The following is a 24,675-nucleotide window of genomic DNA, read 5'->3' on the forward strand; positions in this document are numbered from 1 at the left end:
GCATGTCTTTTTCCTGACTCTCTCCCCTCAGCACCATCCAGTCCCAGCAGAAGACTGCCTCTCCCTGAGCCTGGTTCTGCTGGAGGTTTGTTCCTGTTAAAAGGGAGTTTTCCTTCCCACTGTCGCCAAGTGCTTGCTCATAGGGGGTTGTTTTGACCGTTGGGGTTTTTCTGTAATTATTGTATGGCTTTTGCCTCACAATATAAAGCGCCTTGGGGCGACTTTGTTGTGATTTGGCACTATATAAATAAAATTGATTTGATATGAAGAGACCAAGTGGAAGGGAAGTAAGAGCAGGAGCATCAGCAGTGGGTACAAGTTGTTGTACCATGGTGAGGACAGGAACAGAAATGGTGTTGAGGCCATTTTAAAAGAAGAGTATGTTAAAAGTGTGTTGGAGGTTAAGCCAGTGTCTGACAGGATGATGAGTGTGAAGTTGGAAATTGAAGGGGTTATGATGAATATCATCAGTGCATATGCCCCACAGGTAGGTTGAAAGAAGATTTCTGGAGTGTGTTAGATGAGGTGGTGGAGAGTGTGCCCAAGCATGAAAGTGGTGACAGGAGCAGACTTCGACGGGCATGCTGGTGAAGGGAACAGAGGTGATGAGGAAGTAATGGGTAGATATGGCATCAAGGATAGGAATGGGGAAGGACAGATGGTAGTTGATTTTGCAAAAAGGATGGAAATGGCTGTGGTGAAAAGGGAGGAGCACAGGGTAACATATAAGAGTGGAGGAAGGTGCACATAGGTCAACTACATTCTTTATAGGAGATGCAAGCTAAAAGAAATCAGAGACTGTAAGGTGGTGGCAGGAGAGAGTGTTGTTAGACAGCATAGGATGGTTGTTTGTAGGATGACTTTAGAGGTAAAGAAGAAGAGAGTGAGAGCTCAACAAAGGATCAGATGGTGGAACCTGAAGGAGGAAGACTGTTGTGTGAAATTTAGTGAGCAGGTGAGAGAAGCACTGGTTGGAGGGGAAGCAATTTTGGACAACTGGAAACGTACTGCAGATGTGGTGAGGGAAACAGCTAGGACAGTACTGGGTATAACATCTGGACAGTGGAAGGAAGACAAAGAGACTTGGTGGTGGAATGAAGAGGTCCAGGAAAGCATAAGGAGAAAGACGTTGGCGATAAAGTTTTGGGATAGTCGGAGAGATGAAGAAAGTAGACAAGGACTACAAGGAGATGTGGCGTAAGCCAAAAAGTGGCAAAAGCGAAGGAAAAGGCATATTGCAAGCTGTACAAGAAGTTGAATAGTAAGGAAGGAAAAAAGGACTTGTACTGATTGGCCAGACAAAGGAACAGAGCTGGAAAGGATGTGCAGCAGGTTAGGGTGGTAAAAAGATGCACATGGTAATGTGCTGACAAGTGAGGAGTGTGTGCTGAGAAGGTGGAGGGAATATTTTGAAGAGCTGATGAATGAAGAAAATGAGCAAGAGAAAAGGCTGGATGATGTGGTGAGTCAGGAAGTACAAGATTAGTAAGAAAGAAGTGAGGGCTGCTATGAAGAGGATGAAGAGTGGAAAGGCAGTTGGTCCAAATGGCATTCCAGTGGAGGCATGGAAATGTCTAGGAGAGATGGCAGTGGAGTTTCTAACCAGATTGTTTAATAAAATCTTGGAAAGTGAGAGGATGCCTGAGGAGTGGAGACAAAGTGTGCTGGTTCCTATTTTCAAGAACAAGGGTGATGTGCAGAGCTGCAGTAACTACAGAGGCATGAAGTTGATCAGCCACAGCATGACGTTATGGGAAAGAGTAGTAGAAGCTAGGCTTAGAAACAGGTAAAGATCTGTGAGCAGCAATATGGTTTCATGCCGAGAAAGAGCACTACAGATGCAATGTTTGCTCTGAGAATACTGTTGGAGAAGTACAGAGAAGGCCAGAAAGAGTTACATTGTGTGTTTGTGGACTTAGAAAAAGCTTATGATAGGGTGCCAAGAGAAGAGCTGTGGTATTGTATGAGGAATGTATGGAGGGAGTGAGATTCCTGAACGGAGGCACGAGACGTTACGTTCTGCTGTGCACTGATGGTTCACAGCAGAATGTAACGTCTCGTGCCTCCGTTCAGGAATCTCACTCCCTCCAGCCTGGGTCCCACCGAATAATGAAGAATGAAGAAGGAGCCATGCATGGGTGTGTCACGATTATTCGAAGAATGACCCACGTTGTCATCTATCACGTATCTACTATGAAGGTGCCACTATGTGCCTCTCTGTACCCCGCATGTGCCACGTAGCAGCCTCTAGTGAGCCACGACCGACCTGTCATTACAGCCTCGATTGGCTCGCATCAGCCACACTAAGCCACGTAGTGCCATGATAACACCATGATGGCGCACGTTTAGGCATGAGTTTGGTCCAAACTTCCAGCCCTCCGACACCTGGTCCCATCAAAGTGTGGGTTTTCAATTCACAGCAGCATTTAAAGATGTCCCTTCTTTTTTTTTTTTTACGCAGTCCAAAAATAGACACTCCATCACAGTTCCGCAGTTGTGCGCTGTGCGCCAGGCTGCTGTCCACCTGTAATGCACCAGACCAGCTAGACCCGAACCACGGGTTCCTGGAGAGCCGCCCCTGTGCTCCTCACTGGCTCCGCGGCTCTCTGGCTTTTCTTCTGCGGCTTTAAACACACAGAACTTTATGTTTGTCCATTTATTTCTGCAAAATCGCTCTTTTGCGTGCGTGCTGCTGTTGTCCTTTCATGGACAGCCGCCTCTGTGCTCTTTCGAAGTGGCTTCCTTTCCATCCATGGCGTGCTGGCTTTAAACACAATCATTTTTACAACGTGAATCTACTTTTAACTTTGTGTTCGTCCATTTATTTCTGCAAAAGCACTCTTTTGCGAACGGTGCCATTCTGCATACAGAATGAGGTGGCCGTTTTATTATATACACCTGTGGATCATTTTCAATATATATCTTTATTTCTTCCGCAGCTTACAAGTCACCATGATACAACTTTTAACTTTGTGTTATGTCTTTAAAATCGGTCTTTTGCACGCTCTCCACCTGTGCTGCTGCACAGCTCTTAGCTGCTCCACTGGAGTTATGTTCCATGGCTTTAAACACACATTCACTTTCACGCAGTCACCCAAATTATAACTTTTGTGTTCGTCCAATATAGACTGAAAAATCACTCTTTTGTGAGTTGGCGTTCTGCCTAAATGCTCGTTTGAAGCGTGATGAGTCACTGCCTCAGTGCGCACACACCGGAGCTCATGTGATCCATAAATTCCAGACGCGATTAGAGGTGTTTTCAGCATCCAAGATTTGACAAAAAATGATTAATCCGCTACAAAATAATTATTTTATATAGAGTCCAGCGCACAGAGCAGGTGGAATTGTGTGCGCAAGAGGAGAGCCATTCCAAAAATAGCCTCTCAGATCCTGCGATGGTGCCAGGCGCACGGATAATGGACTTTCTGCAGACTCGTAAGCACCGTGCAAATGCCTCTAAGCAGTCGCAGTAACTCGAACACAAACTGTGCCACGCTGTTGTTGCTAAATTTTGAACTTCTTGAAATTAGCGCCACGCTCAGAGAGGAGCCTCGTTAACTGAAGATAATGCCTCTAAGAGCCACTCAGAGCCATGAAACTCCTACGATAGTTGAAGAAACCCTCTCGTAGCAAAGAAAACATGCTGCGTGGCTCCTTCTTCATCCTTCATTATTCGGTGGGACCTAGGCTTCCCTCGCAGTCTGCAGCGAGTTGATTCTGCACGCGCGCGCACGTACACACACGCAGCTCCTTCGGTAAACTACCCATTTTAAACGGCTTTGAATAAGACGGCCACTGTTTTAATCAACCGTCTCATTCAAAATTTGAACGTCCAAATGACGGCAGGACGGCTGCCTAAAGCTATGAATTGAGAGGAAAAACAAAGACTTAAATAAAATAAATGACTCAACTACTAAATTAGTTGTTAATGATTTCAATCGTCAACGTAGTCGTGACTAGTCATGGCAGCCCTACTTAAAACCAAAATGCATCCACAGCGGTGCCGTGGTACGTGGCTTTGGAACCAGAACCTCCTCACACTCCGTGTTATTATTCGAGCCTCGCTAACCATCCGAGCAAGACGAGAGGAAACAGAGGCAGAGACGCTGCGTGTGGCTGCTGCTGCACGATGATGTCAGATTCTGAGTCATTTTATGCAACTTTGTGGATAAAATAAGTAATTCACGGTAATCGCGATTATGAAAAATATTTGCGAATATGAAAAATAATATTATAAAATAATCACGATTGGCGAATATTGTAATAATTGTGACTGCCCTAGGAACAGCCGAAAGACAAAGAAGAATTATTATTAATTATATGGGTTACTGTTAACACGTTTGAAAATGCTTTGCTATGACTGTCTAAGCTCTGGAACACACAAACTTCATCAAGTGATGTTCCTCCCTTAAGATGTTTTTTTTTTTCCTCAGGCTTTTACTGCAGTCTCCTTCAGCTCCTTCTTTTTGTGCATCTTTATGCATTCGGTTTTGTCTTCAGTAAGAAAAAAATGATACTCTATATGGTTGAGGTCAGGTGACTGACTTGGTCATTATAGCATAGTCCACTTTGTTGCCTTGAGAAGCTCTTTGGTTGCTTTCTCGATATGTTTTAAGATCATTATATGGTTTCTTAGGTGGTTTCATGGCAGCTTGTGGACTGAGAATAATTTTTTCGAGCCACTGCAGGGTTGCTTTTAGAAAATATTATCCCACAGAGTCAGCTCTCACAAAAGTGGTGAATGAGCTTCTGCTTGCAATGGATTCAGACACCACTACAGTTCTGGTGCTGTTAGAGCTTAGTGCTGTGTTTGATACTGTGCATCATCAAATTCTACTCAATAGGCTGGAGAATCATTTTGGGATTACTGGGATTGCCCTTGCATGATCGATGTCATACCCGTACAAAACAGTTCTCACTGTTTTGTACCATAACACTACCTCTAACCTTAGTGACAGGAAATTTGGGCTTCAACAGGGGTCCGTCTTAGGCCCCCTGCTTTTCTTCCATTATATAGCACCCCTTTGGCACATACTGCAGCGTTTTAGGATTACCTTTCATTGCTATGCTGATGATAGTTATACATGCCGATAACTGCTGGTAATATCATCCACATAAAATCCTTAGGAGATTAGCTTGCATCAGTAAAAAACTGGATGTCTAGCAACTTCCTGCTTTTAAACTCTGACAAGACTGAAATGATGGTTCTTGGTCCAGTGAGACATCAGCATCAATTTGACCAGCTTAGCCTACGCTTGTGGGTCAAACAACACACTGACAAAGTGAGGAATCTTGGGGTAATTTTGAACCTAAGTTGTCCTTTGACCTCCATATTAGAGATATTATGAGGACTGCTTTCTTCCACCTGCAAAATATAGCGAAGATTCGTCCCATCCTGTCTATGGCTGATACTGAGACCCTGATTCATGCGTTTATCTCTTCTAGATTAGACTACTGCAATGTTCTATTTTCTGGTTTACCGCAATCCAGAGGGGTCTCCAATTGGTTCAAAATGCTGCTGCCAGACTTTTGACACGAAGCAGAAAGTTTGACCACATTACACCCATTTTGGCATCTCTTCACTGGCTTCCTGTCTCTGTGAGATCAGATTTTAAGGTTCTGCTACTAACATATACAACTGTTCACGGGCTGGCAACTCCCTATTTGGTGACCTAATTAAACCCTATGTACCATCCGGGGCTCTGTGTTCTCAGGGTGCAGGAGTACTTAGTGTCCCTTGGGTGAATAAAAAGTCTGCGGGTCATAGAGCTTTCTCTTATCATGCCCCTGTTCTGTGGAATGATCTCCCTGCATCAATAAAACAGTCAGATTCTGTAGAGACTTTCAAGTCCAGACTTAAGATGTACTTATTTCCCCTTTCGTATCGCTAGCATACTGGCATAGTATGTTACTATGCTTTTTACTCGTTTAAATTTATTTTATTAGGAAATGGAGTGGGTCGCTCAATTGTTTTGGTAACATGGCCCAAGCAGAGGATCGCACCTTTGAGTCTGGTCTGCTTGAGGGTTCTTCCTCAAATCATCAGAGGGAGTTTTTTCCTTACCATTGTCGCTTGTGTGCTTGCTCTGAGGGTTAGTAAGGTTAGACCTTACTTGTGTGACATGCCTTGAGGCAACTTTGTTGTGATTTGGCACTATATATTTAAAAAAAAAAAAGTTTCATCCTATAAGTTCAAACAGCATTCAGCTGAATCTGAGCATGTAGTATGGACCTGCACACTTCAAAATAATAAATTATGTCTGTGCTGCTACCGAATAACAGATTTCTCCCTTTCTTTTAGCTGCTCCCCTTTTGCTTAGGGTCACTACAGCAGATCCAATGTTGAGATACAGGTTGATTTGTCAGACATTTTACAATGTTTCTCCTGCTCAAAGAAGTGCTCAGTGAGGTGGTTGCTTCAGTCAAAAGCTTGGTTTCAGGCTGGTCTCAACACTGAGCTTTGCATAAAGTAAAAGCTCAGACAAAAAACATTTTCTTTCAAAATCTTTTTATTAAATTTCCAACGTGAATGTATTCACATGTATACATACATGCACCCACATATATACATATATGTATATACATGTACCCACACACATGGAGAAGAAAAAAAAAGAAAGAAAAAAAAAAACACAGCAAATGCACCTTGGAATTGAATAGTACAAATATAAAAACAATAATAGCAACAACCGAACACATCTTCCAGTATTAGGCAGGTACCGGTATGGAAAGTACAGTTAAGTGCTCTACCCTTCCAAGTGTTATGCAAACACCTATGTAGAAGCGTATGACGACTCCACTTAATCTTATTAGGACAGAGGTAGGACGTTGAACCTGCTCCCCCCCCCCAAAGAAATACAGCTAAGGCACACACATCAGTCAGCAGGCTTGTCGTTCTTCAAATATTCAGCTACTTGGATGTCAGGGGCCTACTCCGCAAACGTATTTTACAACGCGTACGAATCATGAAAGTAATGGAAATTTCGGCAAGACTGAATGCCCTCCTAAACTGAGTCCACACCTTCAATGCGGAGCGCACTACTGGATTCTTTATTTGTTTGGGTATTGGGTAGTTAGTTGGGGCACCAAGCAATGCAGAGAGTGACATGTTTTGAACTGAGTTCAGCTCAACTGTTAGCCATTCTGGGACATCCGATCGAAGGTTGTATTTATACCAAAAGGCGAGAGAGCGAATATTCGCTGCCCAATAGTAGGAGCGCATATTTGGTAATCCCATGCCGCCGTCAATCTTCAAACGTTGGAGGACAGCTTTGCTTACTCTGGGTTTCTTATTCTGCCAGATGTATGAAGAAATAGTCGAATCCAACAAGGTAAAAAAGGATTTGGGAACAAAAATAGGTAGAGATTGGAATAGGTATGTAAACTTAGGCAGTATGTTCATTTTTATGGAATTTATACGACCGGCTAGTGTCAATGAGAGGGGTGACCATTGTTGCAGAGACGTTCTCACCTGATTGTGGAGAGTTACGACATTTTCGCGGAATAAGTCCTTAAATTTACGGGTGATCTCTAATCCTAAATAAGTAAACTGCCGTTTCTCAATTTTAAGGGGGGTGCTGCTGTAATCAGTCACCAGGGCCTCATCATTTAATGGAAAAAGCTTTGTCTTGTGGATGTTAATTTTGTAGCCGAACATACGTCCAAATTCTTCAAACAGAGATAACGCCGCGGTCAGAGAGTTAATTGGGTCAGAGATATACAACAAGAGGTCGTCAGCGTAAAGAGAGACTTTATGCTCCACGCCACCCCTATTGATGCCTGGGATGTTAGTGCTGTTTCTAAGCGCGACTGCAAGTGGCTCTATCACTAAATTAAATAGGATCGGGCTCAACGGACGACAAAAAACATTTTAATGATGTTTGCCTAGTTGGACACAATTAATTCACTCTTCCTTGTTGTTCAGCAACATTTTGTCCTTTTGCAGCTTTAACATTATTGCAGGTGCTTTCACATTTTTCACATTTAATAAGCATATGGCTGGGAAAAACATCTCTAAGCTGTACAACATACTGTAGTTGGTCTCACTACTACTCTCTACTCATATTTAGCTGATTGCTTTTTCTTTTCTTTTTTTGATGGAAGGTTTGTGGGTAGATTAAAAACAATATCCAAAAAAGAAAAAAAAAAAAATTCTAAGTCCCAAAACCATGGTTTTTTTTCCCCTAGGGCCTCTAGAAGGGTCAAATTCTTGAGAGCCATAACTGAACTTCTTAAAAAAATTTTTGGTTTTGATGTTGAAATATCTCAGTGCACCAAAGATTGCCAAGCTTCATTTCCATTGGTGTCACTGTGGGAGGAGTTCTGGAAAATTGCCAAATTTTGGCTGGTAGTGAAGGGCGCTGTCTATAGGGGTGCTGCAAAATGCTACTTTTTGCTTTAGTGATGCTTATTTTTGAGGCATTTATACACTGCACCCTCAACATCCCAAGCTAGTCTATGCATGGTATTAATACATTAGCAAGCCCAGTACTACAACCCCTGGCAATAATTATGGAATCACCGGCCTCGGAGGATGTTCATTCAGTTGTTTAATTTTGTAGAAAAAAAGCATATCACAGACATGACACAAAACTAAAGTCATTTCAAATGGCAACTTTCTGGCTTTAACAAACACTATAAGAAATCAAGAAAAAAAGATTGTGGCAGTCAGTAACGGTTACTTTTTTAGACCAAGCAGAGGGGGAAAAATATGGACTCACTCAACTCTGAGGAATAAATTATGGAATCTCCCTGTAAATTTTCATCCCCAAAACTATAACCTGCATCAAATCAGATCTGCTCGTTAGTCTGCATCTAAAAAGGAGTGATCACACCTTGGAGAGCTGTTGCACCAAGTGGACTGACATGAATCATGGCTCCAGCACGAGAGATGTCAACTGAAACAAAGGAGAGGATTATCAAACTCTTAAAAGAGGGTAAATCATCACGCAATGTTGCAAAAGATGTTGGTTGTTCACAATCAGCTGTGTCTAAACTCTGGACCAAATACAAACAACATGGGAAGGTTGTTAAAGGCAAATATACTGGTAGACCAAGGAAGACATCAAAGCGTCAAGACAGAAAACTTAAAGCAATATGTCTCAAAAATCGAAAATGCACAATAAAACAAATGAGGAACGAATGGGAGGAAACTGGAGTCAACGTCTGTGACCGAACTGTAAGAAACCTCCTAAAGGAAATGGGATTTACATACAGAAAAGCTAAACGAAAGCCATCATTAACACCGAAACAGAAGAAAACAAGGTTACAATGGGCTAAGGAAAAGCAATCGTGGACTGTGGATGAAAGCCATATTCAGTGATGAATCTCGAATCTGCATTGGGCAAGGTGATGATGCTGGAACTTTTGTTTAGTGCCGTTCCAATGAGATTTATAAAGATGACTGCCTGAATAGAGCATGTAAATTTCCACAGTCATTGATGATATGGGGCTGCATGTCAGGTAAAGGCACTGGGGAGATGGCTGTCATTACATCATCAATAAATGCACAAGTTTACGTTGATATTTTGGACACTTTTCTTATCCCATCAATTGAAAGGATGTTTGGGGTTGATGAAATCATTTTTCAAGATGATAATGCATCTTGCCATAGAGCAAAAACTGTGAAAACATTCCTTGCAAAAAGACACATAGGGTCAATGTCATGGCCTGCAAATAGTCCGGATCTTGAACCAATTGAAAATCATTGGTGGAAGTTGAAGAAAATGGTCCATGACAAGGCTCCAACCTGCAAAGCTGATCTGGCAACAGCAATCAGAGATAGTTGGAGCCAGATTGATGAAGAGTACTGTTTGTCACTCATTAAGTCCATGCCTCAGAGACTGCAAGCTGTTATAAAAGCCAGAGGTGGTGCAACAAAATACTAGTGATGTGTTGGAGCGTTCTTTTGTTTTTCATGATTCCATAATTTTTTCCTCAGAATTGAGTGATTCCATATTTTTTTTCCCTCTGCTTGGTCTAAAAAAATAACCTTTACTGATTGCCACACATTTTTTTCCTGATTTCTTATAGTGTTTCTTAAAGCCAGAAAGTTGCCATTTGAAATTACTTTAGTTTTGTGTCAAGTCTGTGATCTGCTTTTTTTCTACAAAATTAAAAACAACTGAATGAACATCCTCCGAGGCCGGTGATTCCATAATTTTTGCCAGGGGTTGTATGCCACTTGAAATTAACGTGAGATAATGAAGGTTCAAGAGTATAGGTGATGCTCAAGTCAGCCAAAATGTGAAATTCAGTGTTTTTGGGGGTTGCATATATCCATGCGCCCTCAGCAGATTTGATTGAAATCTTTTTAAACAGGCAGCCCTGTATGTCTACTAACTGTCACGTCAAGATTATAGTGGGGTTCAGCTGTTTTAACTCTTTAATAACTCGTCTTTAACTCATCTGTTTTTCTTTCTTTTTTAACCCCATTATAATGTTTACTCATCTACCTCAGACACCTCTACTCTTTGTAACCACAGCATTCTACTGGGCTCCCTCTCATTTACACAGATGTACTCAACTGCTCCAACTGACGTTCACCCCCCCTCTCTAGCAGGTGTCACCAACCCTGTTCCTGGAGGGCACCTGCCCTGCATGTTTTCTAACTCTCCCTGATCCACTCCCAGGCAATTAACTATCAGGTGTGCTCAGCTAATCAACAGCTGGAAGACACCACTTAAAAAAAAAAAACCGTGTGATGTGAGTACGTTGACGTGGAAAACATACAGGACAGGGGTTCTCCAGGAACAGGGTTGGTGACCCCTGAGATACAGATTTGAAAAAAAAAGCTCACAATGGCCAGTATTTGTGATTGACTGATGATGAAGTCACAAAGCAGGGCTCACCAACCCTGTTCCTGGAAAGCCCCTGCCCTGTGTGTTTTCCACATCAACCAACCCAAGTCACACCTGTTTTTTTAAAGTGGTGTCTTCCAGCTGTTGATTGGCTGAGCACACCTGATAGAATTAATTGCCTGGGAGTGGAACAGGGAGAGTTACAAAATATGCAGGCCAGGTGCCCTCCAGGAACAAGGTTGGTGACTCCTGCTCCAGAGAATGTATCTCCATTTCTTGATGCTAGTTTCAACCTACTCTCACTACCGATTACAATGCCATCAGCAAGCATCATAGTTCATGGAGATTCCTGTCTGATCTCGTCCGTTAACCTGTCCATCACCACTGCGACCAAGAAAAGGGCTCACATCCGATTCTTGATGTAATCTCACCTCCGCCTTGAATGAATCCGTCATTACTACTGTGCATCTCACCGCTGTCACACTATCCTTGTACATATCCTGTATCACCCTCCCTCACATACTTCTCTACCACTCCAGACTTGGACACCTTGTCTATGTATGCATGTATGTACATACGTACGTGTACATACACACGCACACACACACACGCACACACACACATACACACACACCACCTTTCTCCAAGTCCACAAACACAAAATACAACTTACTCTGGTCTTTTTTTATACTTCTCTATCAGCACTCTCAGAGCAAACACTGCATCTGTAGTTGGGCTGCAGCTATTAAATAGTTTTGGAACTGAGTATTCTATTGATTATTTTATTGATTGAGTAAATTGGATAAAAAATACTTTGGCATTTTTATGCTGCGTTCACACCGTGCGCGACCAGACGCCACAAATTCGCTTCGGTCACGTGGCGACGGATGCGCCACCATTGCCCGGTGTGTCGCTCTGCTTTTGCTGCGAAAATTCACCCCAGTGCGTCATCAAATAGGAGGAGCGTCCATTACGCTCACCGGCTCCGGTTGTCAGTCAAGTTAACATGACGGACCTTGATCACACGGAGCGAGTTGTTGTGGAAAGCTCCCAATTCGGGGAGCATCATCATTTGCTGCAGGCGCTGCGTCTGGATGACGGCCACTTTCAGCGGTCCTTCCGCCTCTGCAGGACCCAGTTTGAGGACCTCCTGTCCCGTTCATGCACGCACATGTAAACAATAATAATAAATAAATAAATAAAAAAAAATAAAAAAAAACTCCGCTGCTTGCTGTGGGGCTGCTCCTCTCTCATCCCCAAAAAACTCTGTCATAATTGTGTTTAGGAACCAGTCACCATTTGTTTTATTATACATCTGTGTAGTTAATAAGTAAAATAATCTTCATGGACGGTTCGCTCACGCGCACGTAAAAAAGAAAAAAAAAAAAAAAAACCTCCGCTCCCCCTGCTGTGGGGCTGCTGCTCGCTCCAAAAACTCTGTCATAATTGTGAAATAAAGGACAAAAGAGACATAAGTCCTGCTCACAGGCTGGTTACCAGAGACAGGATATGTTCACATCTACAGTCAAACTCCAGACATCTCCACGTCACTACATATTCAGTCCCTGATTGGTCATCGCGGCGGGACAAGACGAAAAAGTTCAGATTTTTCAACTTGGGGAGGAGGGCAACGCGACATGACGCAATATTGCGCCACAAAATCGCTTTACTCGCGTCGCTTCATTCACGTCCACTGCATCGCGCTGCGTGACTTGGCGCCAAAACACGTCCTTCCATAGGGATTACACGGCAACCTGTCGCTGCTGTCGCTCACGTCACGCCCGGTGTGAATGCGGCATTAAACAACAACATGCCAGGGCTAAGAAATAGCACAATGACACTGTGCCATCATGCAGATTTTCATATTTAGGGTGTTCGCTCTCTATTTTCCAGGGTAATCATTTATTTTTTTCATGTCATTATGAGTTTCTGAGCTTTTCCAGACTGTAAGCGTCAGCAGTCAGTGAAACCTCAGTCAGCGGACAGGCTGCGTGTGAATGTGAAGACAGCCTGAGAAAAACTGGACTGTGGAGTGCAGCTTTCTGCAAAAGCTACATTGATAAATCTGCTGTGCACCTTGTTGATGAAAACTCTGATCGAACCTGAATAAAAGCATTATTTGAATAGTTAAACTTGATTCACTTAAAGTGTATGTCCTTTCTCTTTGTCTGCGAGGTGGAGAGCAACCAGTGGACGAAAACACAGCGCGGTGCATTTTTTAGAGGACATGTCGCACCAAAATCATAACAATTTAGATTTAGGCTGTTAGTGGCCATCCAATAATCCACCAGGGTTACTCTGTGCACTTTCGTGACCGGTTTCAAAGTATACGGCATTCGCAATAAACAGCTATGGAGACATCCAAAAACAAAGTACTCGTGAGTACTTGGTGTTTCCAACAAGTGATGTTGCTACTAAGTGTCCCAGCGTGTGCTTCAATGAAATGCAGCCGATAACGTTAAGAACGGAAGCACAGATTAATTGCAAAGTTTACATAAGTGTGATGTTGTGTTATAATGACGTTTTTAAGTAATAACTGTTAATTTTGCTGCAGTCACGGTAAAAGCTGTGGCTCTGAGAAGGTTGATGTGCACCTGCAGCCACGAGTCATAAACGCAGCCTGTCTCTGCTCCAGGATCACACTCTCCTCATTTGTCAGCACATTATCATCGGCATCCTCTATCACTCTAACATGCTGCACATCTTTTCCAGCTCAGTCCCTTTGTCCGGCCAGTCGGTACAAGTGCTTTTCCCTTCCTTCGAGTTTATCTTCTTATACAGCCACTTCTCTTTTCATCTTGCACTGCATCTCCTTGTATTCTCTACTTTCTTCATCTCTTTGACTATCCCAATTATTTTTCGCCAACCTTTTTCCCTTTATTATTTACTAAACACCTTCGCTCCACCACCAAGTCTCATTCTCTTCCACTGTCCAGATGTCATACACAGTACCTTCCAAGATGGCTCCCACACATCTGCAGTAATTTCCAATTGTCCATAATCCCTTCACCTCCATTCAGCACCTGTTTCACCTCCCCCCTGAATTTCACACAACAGTCAGATTCCTCCGTCTGATCTTATGTTGGGGTCTTGCGCTCTTCCTCTTCTTCACCTCTAAAATCATCCTATAAACCACCACCTGATGCTGTCTAACTACACTCTCCACTGCCACCACCTTACAGTCTCCAGTTTCTTTTAGGTTGCATCTCCTACACAGAATGTAGTCCACCGTGTGCACCTTCCTCCACTCTTAAGCATCACCTTGTGCTCCTCTTGTTTTCTTAAAGTATTCACCACAGCTATTTCCTTCCTTTTTGCAAACTCTAGTACCATCTGCCCTTCCACAATCCTCCATTTGACAATATTCATTATTTCCTCATCACCTGTTTCCTTCACCAACATGCCCACTGAAGTCTGCTCTAATCACCACTCTTTCCTGCTTGTGTACACTCGCCACGACCTCATCTAACTCACTCCAGAAATCTTCTAATTTATCAGCACAGCACAAAAGTCAATATACTGAGAACAAAATATTTTACAAAAATACATTTGTCAGTTCACCCACTAAGTTTTTAATCTATGAAATAGTACAGAGCATCACAGGGTTAAATTTAACACCATCCCTCTATAAAAAAGCAACTAATGTAAAAAGGACATGGATTTTACATACCTGTAGTGTCCCTGGGTGTGAAATCCCTCCATACATATGTGCAGGTCATTAACAAGGTCAATACCAACTTTTGTCTTGTTCAAACAGTGTTTGAAAGTTTCATTCAGTGAAACTAACTGTGCCATGAAACAATGCTTCGTACCACCTCACTAGCACACAGTGGAGTCAGCAAAGGCTAGCCATGATACAACATTTTCATTGGTAATAAGCAAGAAAGCTTTTCAAAAACATGAACAAAAAGTCACAAAGCGGTGTTTGTCTTGATATCTGGGGTTGTACTGAACTAGATATAGGCTAACCAACGTCAAAACATATTCAAACCGGAGAAATGTGCTTTCTGTATGACTTCTGGGAAGATTCATAGAACTCAGCCACCAGTTTAATGAGCTCCCCCACATGCCCACTCACGCTGACTTTAGGTCCAAGCTACAATGGCCTGGCCACAGTTTTACCAAACCACTGAATAACTGCTGGTTGGAGCACATAGACCTCAAGTTGAAGGCATCCTGTTTTGAGAAAAGACCATGACCCTTATGTGCATGTTTTTGATAGCAGGAGTAAACCGGGGTGCCCGTAGGAAAGCTAAGCAGACACAAAGAGAAGATACATATTCTATGTAGAAAAGAACTGGGCATGGGTGGAATTGAATCCCAGACCTTCTTGCTGCATGGCAAGTGTGCTAACCAGTGAGCCAAAAGGTATATGGCTTAACCTAGTACGGCATGCTGCCACTACCCGGCTCAGCAGGGCATACATCGCCCAACATTTCTTACACATTTCCTTATTTTCAACAAACATGCACTGTTGGTTGGTTGCAACCTTTGTTGGTGATTATTTGTCATTGTCAGTTTAGCTAACTCTAACAGGATATAGTACACAGCATCAAAATGCATCTGACAAATGAAGTTCCAGAAGAATAACTAGTATGTAGTAGACAAGCTACACGTGTGCAACCAAAAGAATAGCTGGTATGTAACACATCTGCACCAGTGTCACAGACCGAACGGTCCCCCCCTAAAAATTGGTCTGCCCTGCCTTCACTGCGCATGCATCATTTCGGACCACAGCAGCACTTCTGAGACTGACTCTCTTCACCCAAAGCGATCAAAGGGAATAATAATGTGATTATTAGCCATCAGATGACAAAGTAAAACCTCTTAAATCATTCTAAAGTCAGTTTTAAACAGAAGTAAGTTGATAATCACCTCATTTGGCTACTGACGCACCAAAATGATGTAGGCGCAGCAGCACGTCAGACGTCTGCCATGCAGCTGCTGCACTCTGATCGGTCCGTTGTCTTTAATTACGAAATAATGCTGAATTTATGTGGAAATGATTGTTGTACAAAAGCTTCAGATATCTGTCGCTGAGATAAACGATGACTGGAGTGCAGTTTTAAGCAGAAACGAGGTGATAATCAGTGGATCGCAGCTGACATTTAGAAATGACAATGCTCACGCTCCGAAATGAGGCATGTGCAGTGTAGGCAGGGGGAAACGATTTTTGAGGAGGACCGTTCGGTTGGCGATACTGGGCCTCTAGCAACAGCCCAAAAATGATGTGATTAAACTCTTCCAAATAAGTCGGAAATTTCACTATAAACTACATTCTAACTGCCACCAGGACCGTGCGATTAGCAACAAAACTTCACAAACAACTTGATAGGTTTGCCTGTCTTTATTTTGTATGTTAAAAGATGCCAAAATATCCTAATTCAGAGGTTCACTGGACCTGCCTTGTATCTGATAAATCACAAAATCTCAGTTGAATATGTAGTAAGTTTTTAAAAGTAGTTAGAGAAAGTTTGTGGCCCCACTTACTATTGACTCCATTAATCCAATCTACGCTTGCTACTAATTGCAGTGAACTCTGTTCATTAATATAGTGAAAAGTGTAAAATCATGCTGACTGAATTTACACCACAGAAAACAATACAGACGTGTAGTGTACATTAACACAACATGCTAGTAAAGTTTGACCTAAACTTTTGCTAACCTGTAGTAATGTAGCGGCTGCACTGTGTTGTGATGACTCCACCCATTCACTCCCCTCGTGAACTCATGATCTCCGGCATGGGAGTCGGACTCTCTAACCAGAAGGTTAAAACCCAGGGCTCTGGTCTTGTGACCAGAGAATCCTTTTTGAGCTGTTGGGAGTGAGGTTTACTAACTACATATGCACAACGACACCTGCTGGCCTCTGTTACGGTAACACACACGTTCAACCATTTATCTATGATCGGGTCATGGGGACCTGCACTTATGTCTACTGCTTAAACTTGTATATGGTCGCATTTCACAAAGTGGACCTAAAAAGTGTAACAGAGACAAAATGGTCATTTTTTCAATATTCATTAAGTATACACATTTATCCCTTTCAAATGAAACCTTCTGGATTTAATTATTGCATTTAGTTTTAGAGAAAAAGCCCATTTATGTGACATAAATAAATGGAAAATGTAGTGGAATTCAAAACGTTTTTGTAGATTTTCTCACAATTGACCTTTTTTGCAAAAATAAATAAATAACATTCAGTCAATTTTCATGCAAAATCTATGGAACTGGTGTCAAAATGATCTGAAGAACCTGTTCTTTCATAACATACCATAGTTAATAAAGACATCTGCACAAAAATGACAATGAATTATTGAATTAATTATTGAATCACCACAACCACTGCCACCGCACCACCACTGCCGAGTTCACCCCTGACAAAATTATTTCAACAGACCAGACGTTCCTTGATTTATGTCAAAATGTTATGTAATACATATCAGTGAAAAGAGAACATCCTAAGTTTTAAAATGACACCAAGATTGTCTTGATAGGTCTTCTCTTCTCCAAGAAATTACAGTCACTTGCCCAGTTCCGGATCATTGCCAGTTCTGGATCACTGCTGTAGTTTTTGCACCGCCGTTGCTCGTAATCAGCACGAATAAGCTAATACTTGGTACCAATGGAAAGAATGATGTTTTGTCTACAAACGACCACATGCTCGACCGGATCCAGCCGTCCTTTTGATCAGCAGAGGAATCAAAACATCCCCGTGTCTGCGGTGTGCGTTTTTTCGGACTCACTCATTCCTGCAAGTTTGAAAATAACGATCTCTAAAACGTAGCAAAAGTGAGTTAGCCATTCTGTGTTTTTAGTTCTAGAGTGGGAAAATACTTACTTACTTGAGTAGAAAATGTCAGTGTGTTATGTCTTGCTGTTTAATTGCTGCGCGCATTTATCTCTGACGCGAAAATTTTCCGGTTGTGGATCACTGAAGCAGCAGCCTCGTGTCAGTACTTGTGAGTCATGTGGACTTTGGGGCTCATCTCAACATCACGAATGGGCATGAATGTGGGGGCTTTTACTTTTTAATTCGGGAGAAATCTCACCTCCTCTCTTCATTTTTGCTCGTAAAAACGTATAACGGCGCCTTTCGAAACTAAGTAAATTCTCATTTAATAAGTATAATTTATATCATTTTGTGTTCAAAATACATTCTCGGGCACAGTGTGTATCATTCTGCATTAGAAGGGCTCCAGCCAGATGCCAGGAGTGAACCCAAAGTGAGGCAGAGTGTCGTGATCCGGAACTGGCAAAAGTGATCCGTTTCTGGCAAATGTTTGCGCCACACATAATGCGGCTTCACGTAGAAGCGCTACTCCACCCAGACTTTTTCAGCTAAATAACATCCAAATGTCCAATACAACAATACACAATAAAGGACATTCAGTTGCATTATGGCTCCGTATAGCGGGACTTTAAAAAAGGTGATCCGGAACTGGGCAACCGTCTGTACATCTGATGTTCATAAAAAATAACCAGAGCGTTACAAGTCCACCTTTTTTGACACATCAGTATATGAAATGCGACCAAATTCTCATCCTGCATGCAAAGATTTTGAATCTGTGTGGGATTGAAAGAGCTAAAACGTGCAACTTTGATGTTAAAACCACCAAGCACACTGTTTCGTCTACAGTAGTTTTGTGTACCCGGAAGAGCATCCTGACACGTCACTCCCCCCTCCTCTCCCCAAAAGTCGCACGTTCACAAGTTTAACAAACTCGTTTCTCGGTTTTCACAGGATATTTGTTTGGGTTTTTTTCTCTCTCTCTCTCTCGTTGTCATTAAGAATTGAAACAGCTCGCATTTTTGTAAGAAATGTAGCCTCTCAGCATTGGAAGAGTTAACAATATAAAGCACGCGCGTCTGCGCCAAAACACGAACACTACTTTTAAAATTTGTCACTAACCTGGTTTTTATAACGTTAACAAAGCCACGCTGTCTGCAGAACTACTCTGTTACCTGGACAGAGTTGTGAAAGTTTTCAGGCTCCAGGCCACCGACAGACGAGCAGCTCGCGCTGGAACTGATGCCCTCCAAAGATACTGGAGCGACGCGAGATCAGTCACTCTGATCAATCAGCAAGAATAAAATAAAAAAATAAAAGGGGGCAAGTAATTAACTGTAAAATTACAGTATGTAAAAAGGTTCAGATAGACTTTACATGGATGTACAATTTTAACATTTATCTCTGTTATTAATCTGTATAAAATATATAAATAATTAATATTTTTTCTCTTCAATGTAACAGATCCCAAACGCAAGTAGAGAGATGACTTTCAGAACTGTAAAAAAGAATAAGCTAAAAATAATAATAATGTTATATTTCATTGACAGTACACATAAAAATTCATACGTAATCACAAATAAACAATGGCAAGGTTTGTTTTTCCATGAAGGTTTAACAGTGAGTTTATGATTTGCTTTAATTCCTTGTGAAATATTTAATTTCTCAAAGTGATACAGTTTTATAATAATAATAATAATATAATAATAAATAATAACCCAAATAATATTTAGATCAAATGGGTGTAGTATTTCACAACAGGTATTTATAATTTACCAGTTGGTCACCTTTTAAATAATGAAATAATTTACCTCAGCAGTCTGTTACATCAATGTAATTTTGTGTTTCTAACAGTAATTTCATATCCCATCTGAAACTTCAATAGTGCATGTAGTTTAGATGTTTTTATTAAGTAGCCTATTTTCCAAACTAATAAAGAATTCAGTACTGCCCTAACCATTCCTAGAATTCATCTTTATTCAGTCACATTTATAATATCAAAAGCAAGCAGAGTTCAGATGAATTGAAATCTTCTGAATTGAAATTAAACTTACAGAAAACAAAAAGGAAGACAGTTACAGACTTTAATAAGACTGCAGTGGCTGTCATTTTGCAAATTGTTCGGTGATTGAACCGTAGTGTTTCTCATGTGGATGGGTGCAAGAATGATGAAAGGCATGAGAGGGCTGATGCATACCCTGTGCACCTACACACCACAATATAAAAATACAAATGTTAGTAATGGTGTTTTTGACTATGTATGATTTCATCGTATGACTTCTGTGTGATATCATTCATACTAATTAATCACAAATATTTTGCTAATCAAAATATGCTTTAGATCATTCATCTAAGAATAAGAAAGAACTTTATTAATCCTGAAGGAAATTGTTTTGCCAGAGTGCCGAAACAGTAAATATTGCTTCTTTGCTTCTTTTTTCTAGCCTTCGTAGTTGTTGAGATATACACAAACGAAAACAGAGGTGTTTTGGGACCATGTTTTCTTTGACCTTTGACCAAACTACTCCAAAATCTTTAGATATATATCCAATTAACATTCCCACCACATGTGATCCATCTGTGCATCTTGGTTCTTGAGATATCTCAAAAAGAAAATAAAAAAGTATTTTCCTGACCATGTATTCCATTAACTTGACCTTTGACCAAACCTCCCCAGAATCTAATCACCTCTCAATATCTATTTAAGTTATATTCCCACCAAGTTTGAAGGAAATCCGTATAGCCGTTTTGGAGGTATTTTCCCCACAGACACACGCCGGTGAAAACAATACCCTGCTATAGCCGCTTCGTCAGCGCTCAGGGTAAAAATGATTGAGACTGTGAGATACGGGAGTTTACTACAGACAGTCAATACTGGCTTGTCTGCGTGCGCTATACTCCTTTGTGTACTTCATTTCATTCAATGTATTTTCTCAAGAGTGGCGCATCTTGTATAGCTCAAGTATCTTTGATGCCCTCTCTTGACATTTTTTTAAGAATTCAGGCACAACCCATAAAGCACACAGAGGTATGAAGTCTGCAAACTAGGCCCGAAACCATCCACAGTTGTTCTGCAGCTGCTTTTATACAGCACGGTTGTATAAATTCACGGTACATTTATTGTTGTGAAAGTGTAGGAACACGGACCCACAACAGGGGGCGCAAATGAACGGACAATGGAGGAATCAAATAACACTGTTTTACTGTTGTGAAAAAGGCACAACAAATACAACTGATTACAATATGGAGATTGAGTCTAATTACAATGGTGTCGTGTGGGCAGGCTCGATGATAGGAGACGTCTGTCCAAGTCGAACCGGAACCAACCCGATTTCCTCTGCCACCGAACCCCGGGAATACTGGAGCCGCCAAGTCCCGAATTCCCAGGTGGCCACTGCCTCCGCTCGTCGGATCCGGTACTGCTGGCAGGAAACAGAAACAGTCAGGTGTGGATGCGGCTGCACCCAGCAACACGGAGGGTGGAGAGTCCACCTCCACCTCTCGTCAACAACAATCAAGAAATGTAGGAAGGTGAGTACTTATCCGAACGCTGTCTGGTAGTCAGCTGTCCTACAGATAATCACAAGAACACAATTAAAGTCACACGTATGTGTAGGCTGAGTTTGTTGCCTCTTTGGTAAGGTGATATCTCGGCAAATGAGGTGGAGATGCCGTCCTGCTGATATACCTCCTTATTGATTGGGATCAGCTGTCTCCAGTGATGGGTGACAGCTGTCATCCTGGCTGCTCCCGTAAGGCAGCAGCGCCCTCCGGTGCCTGGAGCCCGCACTCCAGGCAGGGCACCCTCTAGTGGTGGTGGGCCAGCAGTACCTCCTCTTCAGCGGCCCACACAACGGGACCCCCCCCCTCAACGGGCGCCTCCTGGCGCACGACCGGGTTTGTCAGGGTGGCGACGGTAGAAGTCGGCCAGGAGGGTCGGGTCCAGGATGAAGCCCTTCTTCACCCAGGAGCGTTCTTCGGGGCCGTACCCCTCCCAGTCCACCAGATACTGAAAACCCCGGCCCATCCGTCGGACGTCGAGGAGCCGGCGCACGGTCCAAGCCGGCTCTCCGTCGATGATCCGGGCAGGAGGTGGCGCCGGACCCGGAGTGCAGAGGGGTGAGGTGTGATGGGGCTTAATCCTGGAGACGTGGAATACTGGATGAATCCGCAGTGAGGCCGGAAGCTGGAGCCTCACTGCGGCGGGATTGATGACCTTGAGTATCTTGTACGGGCCGATGTATCGTTCTTGCAGTTTTGGGGAGTCCACTTGAAGGGGAATGTCCTTGGTGGACAACCACACTTCCTGCCCAGGACGATACGTGGGAGCCGGGGCCCGCCGCCGGTCTGCATGGTTCTTCGCCCTCGTCCGGGCCCTTAACAAAGCAGAACGGGCGGCACGCCACACCCGACGGCACTTCCGTAGGTGGGCCTGGACCGAGGGCACACCGACTTCCCCCTCAACCACCGGAAACAACGGGGGTTGATACCCCAAGCACACCTCGAAAGGGGAGAGGCCGGTGGCTGATGACACTTGACTGTTGTGGGCGTACTCGATCCAGGCCAGGTGGGTACTCCAGGCCGTCGGGTGCGCGGCTGTCACACAGCGTAGGGTCTGCTCCATCTCCTGGTTGGCCCGTTCTGCTTGTCCGTTGGTCTGGGGGTGATACCCGGACGAGAGACTGACCGTGGCCCCCAGTTCCCGGCAAAAGCTCCTCCAAACATGCAAGGAGAACTGGGGACCGCGATCGGAGACAATGTCTGATGGTATCCCATGCAGACGGACGACGTGGTGGACTAGAAGGTCCGCTGTCTCCTGGGCCATTGGTAGCTTCGGGAGGGCCACGAAGTGGGCCGCCTTGGAGAATCGGTCCACTATCGTGAGGATGACAGTGTTTCCCTGGGACGGCGGGAGACCCGTGACAAAATCCAGGCCGATGTGAGACCAGGGGCGATGAGGCACGGGCAGCGGCTGTAGCAATCCCGATGTCTTGCGGTGGTCGGCCTTGCCCCTGGCGCAGGTGGTACAGGCCTGGATGTAACCCCGGACGTCGGCCTCCAGGGACGCCCACCAGAAGCGCTGCCGGACAACTGCCACGATTCTTCGCACCCCAGGATGACAGGAGAGCTTAGAACCGTGACAGAAGTCCAGAACTGCAGCCCTGGCTTCTGGTGGGACGTAGAGTTTGTTCTTCGGTCCGGTTCCGGGGTCCGGGTCTCGTGTCAGGGCCTCCCGGACGGTCTTCTCCACGTCCCAGGTGAGGGCGGCCACGATAGCGGACTCCGGGATGATGGGATCCGGGGGATCCGACGACTCCGTTTTGACCTCATCTTCATGTACCCGGGACAAAGCATCCGATCTTTGATTTTTGGTCCCGGGACGGTAGGTGATCCGGAAGTCAAAACGGCCGAAGAACAGTGACCAGCGGGCTTGCCTGGGATTCAGCCGCTTGGCGGTCCTGATATACTCCAGGTTCCGGTGGTCAGTGAAAACCGTGAATGGCACGGACGTTCCCTCCAACAGATGTCTCCACTCCTCAAGAGCCTCTTTCACCGCAAGGAGCTCTCGATTGCCGACGTCATAGTTCCGTTCGGCTGGGGTCAACCTGCGGGAAAAATAGGCACACGGGTGAAGGACCTTATCGGTCTTCCCGCTCTGGGACAGCACGGCTCCTATCCCTGAGTCCGAGGCGTCCACTTCAACCACTAACTGGCGACTAGGATCGGGCTGCACCAGAACAGGTGCAGACGAGAAGCGCCGTTTCAACTCCTTGAATGCGGCATCGCACCGATCCGACCAGGTGAAGGGGACTTTTGGTGAGGTCAGGGCTGTCAGGGGGCTAACTACCTGACTGTAGCCCTTAATGAACCTCCTGTAGAAATTAGCAAAGCCTAGGAACTGTTGCAACTTCCTACGGCTTGTGGGTTGGGGCCAGTCTCTCACCGCCGCAACCTTGGCCGGATCAGGAGCGACGGAGTTGGAGGAGATGATGAACCCCAGGAAGGACAAAGACGTGCGGTGGAACTCACTTCTCGCCCTTCACAAACAGCCGGTTCTCCAACAACCGCTGCAGGACCTGACGTACATGCCGGACATGAGTCTCAGGATCTGGAGAAAAGATGAGTATATCGTCTAGATATACGAAGACGAACCGGTGCAGGAAATCCCGCAAGACATCATTAACTAATGCTTGGAATGTCGCGGGGGCGTTTGTGAGGCCGAACGGCATGACCAGGTACTCAAAGTGACCTAAGGGGGTGTTAAATGCCGTCTTCCACTCGTCTCCCTTCCAGATCCGAACCAGATGATACGCATTTCTAAGATCGAGCTTGGTGAAGATTTGGGCTCCATGCAGGGGTGTGAACACCGAATCCAACAGGGGCAACGGGTATCGGTTGCGAACCGTGATCTCGTTCAGCCCCCTATAATCAATGCATGGACGAAGTCCGCCGTCTTTTTTACCCACAAAAAAGAAACCTGCGCCCATCGGGGAGGTGGAATTCCGGATCAACCCGGCAGCTAATGAGTCCCGGATGTAGGTCTCCATTGATTCGCGCTCAGGCCGTGAGAGGCTGTACAGCCTACTGGACGGGAACTCACTGCCCGGAACCAAATCAATGGCACAATCATACGGACGGTGGGGGGGAAGTGTGAGAGCCAGATCCTTGCTGAACACGTCGACAAGGTCGTGGTACTCCACCGGCACCGTCCCCAGATTGGGCGGGACTCTGACCTCCTCCCTAGCTTGGGAGCCGGGAGGAACCGAGGAACCTAGACACACCCGATGGCAGGTCTCACTCCACTGAACCACTACCCCGGACGGCCAATCAATCCGGGGATTGTGCTTCAACATCCAGGGAAATCCTAAAACCACACGGGAGGTGGCCTGGGTCACAAAAAACTCGATCACCTCCCGGTGATTTCCTGACACCACCAGAGTTACGGGAGGTGTCTTATGCGTGATCGGAGGGAGTAGGGAGCCATCTAGCGCCCGAACCTGAACAGGCGAGGTAAGCGCCACCAGAGGGAGCCCTATCTCCCTGGCCCATCTGCTGTCCAACAGATTCCCTTCAGAGCCCGTGTCC

General features: G+C 44.2%; 1 protein-coding gene across 2 annotated transcripts in view; it reads right to left on the minus strand.

Annotated features, from left to right (window-relative positions):
• Positions 1-18,834, minus strand: part of tmem263 (transmembrane protein 263) — a 37,478-nt gene extending 18,644 nt beyond the window's left edge. Inside the window, exon 1 of one of the 2 annotated variants that reach the window (XM_034176766.1) lies at positions 18,712-18,834. The gene's annotated coding sequence lies outside the window, so the exon portion shown is untranslated. The remainder of the gene's footprint in view (positions 1-18,711) is intronic. The other variant, XM_034176767.1, reaches the window with a different exon arrangement.
• Between the last annotated feature and the right edge of the window lie 5,841 nt (positions 18,835-24,675).

Source organism: Thalassophryne amazonica, chromosome 8 (genome assembly GCF_902500255.1).
Source record: "Thalassophryne amazonica chromosome 8, fThaAma1.1, whole genome shotgun sequence".
NCBI lineage: Eukaryota > Metazoa > Chordata > Actinopteri > Batrachoidiformes > Batrachoididae > Thalassophryne > Thalassophryne amazonica.